The sequence below is a fragment of the Dromiciops gliroides genome, chromosome 1, assembly GCF_019393635.1.
Source record: "Dromiciops gliroides isolate mDroGli1 chromosome 1, mDroGli1.pri, whole genome shotgun sequence".
Taxonomy (NCBI): Eukaryota; Metazoa; Chordata; class Mammalia; order Microbiotheria; family Microbiotheriidae; genus Dromiciops; species Dromiciops gliroides.
In genome coordinates, this window is record NC_057861.1 from 710,833,145 (window position 1) to 710,837,650 (window position 4,506).

The following is a 4,506-nucleotide window of genomic DNA, read 5'->3' on the forward strand; positions in this document are numbered from 1 at the left end:
GCCCTTTGGGCCAGACTCCTATACAGATTTACAGAAGTGGTTGAGAGTTACACTGGATAAATAGGCATGGATGTTTGTGATCAACATCAACTGGGGCCACAGTTCACTTCAAAGAGATAGTTCCTTGGCAGTGTTGGAATATTAGAAATCTCCTGGTGACTAAAGGGTACTTCCCCTAGCCCCACCATTGAGCGAGGGGCTGAATCACATACAATTATGGATCAGTCACAGAGTGAGGTGCTGGGTGGGCAAGTGTGCCATTGACTGTAATAAAAAGTCAGAGTAGTGACTTACAGAGATTATCCACTATTTTGTAGCGTTATCCGTGTCTCTTCTCTCCTGTGTTAGCATGGGCCATGGAGACAAAAGATTCACTACAACAAAAGATTTTTCTACAGGCCCACATCATTTTGTTTTATTATTCTATCCCCTTTAGTGGTGACCTTGGTAAATACATACATACATGCAAGAATATACACACATACATGAATAGAGCTGACATTTACCTAAGAGATCATCTGGTTCAATTTTCCAACCCCCTCAATTTATAGGTAAATTTTTCCTCTGTCTGGAGAAAATTCTTTTGAATGTCCTCGGTAGGGGCATAACTTTATCCTTTGATTTTTTGAAATAGCTACAAGTCATTTGGAGCGAAGGCTGGTGGACAATTAGGTCAGACATTACTATCACAGGTCTAGAATGAAGTTGGGACTGTAAAGCAAGGAGCTTTATTTCCTTCTTTTATGTTCTAAATTTTAGAGAGATAACTACATGGCATGGTGGATAGCACTCAACTTGCAGTCAGGAAAACCTTAATTCAAATCTAGCCTCAGCCACTGACTGTGTGATCCTGAGCAAGTCAGCATCAGTTTTCACATCTGTAAAATGAGAGTAAGAGCACCTACCCCATAGAGTTGTTATGAAGATTACCTGAGTTAACATCTATCTATCTATCTAGATATCTATATCTATATCTATATCTATAGTGCTTAGCTAACAAAAAGTGATACATAAGTGATAGCTATTAAAACTAAATGGCCCTGGGGCAGCTAGGTGGCGCAGTGGATAGAACACCAGCCCTGGATTCAGGAGGACCTGAGTTCAAATTTGGCCTCAGACACTTGACACTTATTAGCTGTGTGACCCTGGGCAAGTCACTTAACCCCAATTGCCTCACCAAAACGAAACAAAACAAACAAAAAAACTAAATGGCCCCTAGAGATTGCTTCCAAAGAGGAACTCTCAATTTGTGGGACCAAGGCATTCTCATGGGAACTTTGGCATCATCTGTGACTCCACTGATGCTTAGAGGGTTACTTGTGTAGCGCCTCCTCTAAAGCTTTTTTCCCCTACCCCAGCTCAGCCGATGTGATAACACATGATTCAGTTTGAATGTCTAATAAGATCTGACCATGTCTGTGATCTTTTTGTGAGGTATGAACTTGTTTGATTGAGCCAAGAAAGCATCATGGTGATTGCTAACCAGATAAACTATCTATACTTCTGGGGCCTTCAAACAGAGGGATTTCAGCAGTCAGGATCAAATAAGAGAATACTTGTAAAGTGCTTAGCTCAGCGCTGGATGCATGGTAGGCTCTTCGTAAATGGTGATTCCCTTCCCTTCACCTTGGGCAAGTTATTTCTCTGGATTTTACTTTTTTTAAAGTTGTAAAATGTAAGGTTGAATTGGATGACCTTTAAGGTCTATTCTGGTTCTAAATCCCACGGTTTTGATGGTTTTTGGTTTTTTGGTGGTTTTTTTTTTGCTTTGCCCACTGTGGTCTGACATCATACACTGCATTATATGTTCCTCCAGAGTACTTCCATTGGTCAACATTCCTATTTATACTCAATATTTATTTCCACGCTTCAGTGGATATTTGATTTTTATTGATGCAAGGACTCTTTGCATTGGTGTAGATTGCAACCCATTTACACTTTCTCATCCACTATAATTCTTGTCCATGGCCTCAATCAAGGCTTAAAGGCCTTCCTCTAGATCTTCCTTACATTTCGAGACTAACGTGTCCTGTCCATTAATATTACCCTTTGTTCTTATTGGTCTATCTCTTTTTCCAATCATACATTTCCTAGATGAGATACTTTGCTACACTTATTGTGCATAAGTCTCTGTTGAAAAAAATGCAGCAGCCTACTATACCCTAGATGTAAAAAATAAATAGGTTTTTTTTGCAGGGGGGGGGTGGGGTTGGGCAATGAGAGTTAAGTGATTTGCTCAAGGTCACACAGCTACTAAGTGTCAAGTGTCTGAGGCCAGATTTGAACTCAGGTCCTCCTTACTCCAGGGCTAGTGCTCTATCCACTGTGCCACCTAGCTGCCCTCAGTAAATAGTTTTAATAATTTATACTTTAGCAATATTTCTTTTCTTTTCTTTTGGAGGGCAAGCAAATACTTCATCTATCGTTCATTCATTCATTCATTCATCAAACGTTTACTCTAAGTACCTATCATCTTTCAAGGTATTCTGTTCAGGCCTTTAAGACAGAGAGAACACTGGCAGAGTCTCTGCCTTGAAGAAATATATGGCATGTTCACTAAGAAGAATTGTAAGAGATAGGGAATTATTGGGACAAAAGAGAGTCTAGAAGTATTCTAGAAAGAGGAAGAGAACACTTAAAATTGAATGAATTGGATAAGGCTGGTAGGACATGGCACCTAAGTGGAGTCTTGAAGGAGGATAAGATTTTTGAAAGGTGTAGGCAAGGGTCAAAGACTATACAAAAGTATGAAGGGAGGTAAGAGATGACACATTGACTTCAGGAAATAACTGAAGTCCAGTTTGACTGATATAAAGAGTGCACAAAGGAATATAGTGTGAAATAAGACTAGGAAGGTAGGCTGAAGCCAGATTATTCGGTATTACTTCAAACCAATATCAGAATCTGTTCAAATGATTAATCTGGAGTCCAACTGCTTCTAACTTGATTTGTATCTCCTTGCCTGAGACCTTATTCCTCAGATATGGCTGTGGCTTTTTTCCTGAAGTAGATCTTTCCATTTTGAACACCATGGTCTGGGCAGTTTTCCTCCAAGCACCCCATACATTGAATTCCCTAACAGCTTTTCCTACAATCAGCTTAATGTGTTTATTGAATAATTCAATCAATCTAATCCACATTTATTAAATGCTTACTATGTGCCAGGGGGTGTAGAGTATGTTTAGGGAAGACTAATACCTCTGGTGTGAGGGCTACTTTTCACCTTTGGCATCTACATGATCCACCTAACTCTCACCTGCGACTCTAAGAAGCTGTTACATGTGCAGTGGCGACACCCCGGTAACTGAAGAGTCTTAAACCCATCGGCGAGTTTCGAGGGTGTCTACCCCAAGCATGTGGAATGGGTGGATGAGAACAATTTGTTCCAGTGGCCTTGAAGACAGCTGAAGTGGGCACTGTCCATCCACTGCATCTTGAGCCATCACCAGTCATCTTGACTCTGTCCTGTCACTGCACTGTGACAGCTCTGGAAGAGAGAGTGAGGTCAATGACTTTGTGCAACTCTGCCTCACGTAAGACCAATTTATTCACGAGTCAAAAGACATTGCCCATACTATTTTACCATTTTTCAGTGGAGTGAAACAAGGCTGTGTGCTTGCTCCCATGCTTTTTAGCATGATATTTTCACCCATGTTGTCAAGTGCCTTAAAGGAGAATGAACATGGCATCAAGGTCAGTTATTGCACTGACGGTAAGTTCTTCAACTTGAAAAGACTACAAGCCAAGACTAAAGTGGAGGGAAGTGTTTGTGCATGATTTTCTGTTTGCAGATGCTTGTGCACTCAATACAGCCTTCGAAGCTGAGATACAACAAAATATGGACCAATCCTCTGTTGTTTGTGATAATTTTGGTCTAACAATTAATACCAAGAAAACACAGGTGCTTCATCAGCTAGCACCACACCATCCATATGTGGAACCATCAGTTGCAGCAAATGGAGAAGTTTTGAATACTGTGGGTAAGTTTATTTACCTTGGCAGTATACTTTTTCAAGGATGTACACACTGGTAATGAGGTTGATGCACACTTTGCCAGAGCTAGCTCAGCATTTGGGTGGCTCCGAAGGAAAGTATAGGAGAGAAGAGGTATTAAACTGACTATCAAACAGAAGGTCTGCAGAGCCTTTGTTCTGACCTCATTGTTGTATGCCTGTGAAACCTGGGCAGTATACCAGCACCATGCCAGGAACTGAATTGCTTCCATTTGAATTGCCTTAGGAAGAGTCCAAAGATCATCTGGCAGCATAAGATACCAGACACTGAGGTCCTCTATCAAGCTAAACTGCCAAGCATTCAAACTCTACTGCAGAGAGCACAACTCTGGTGGGCTAGCCACGTGGTTCGAATACCAAATGTATGCTTGCCTAAAAGACAAGCATATTATGGGGAACTCATAGAAGGCAAGCACTCACGTAGTGGTCAGAAGAAGCAATAGAATGACATTCTCAAGGTCTCTCTTTAGAACTTTGGAATTGATTGTATGAC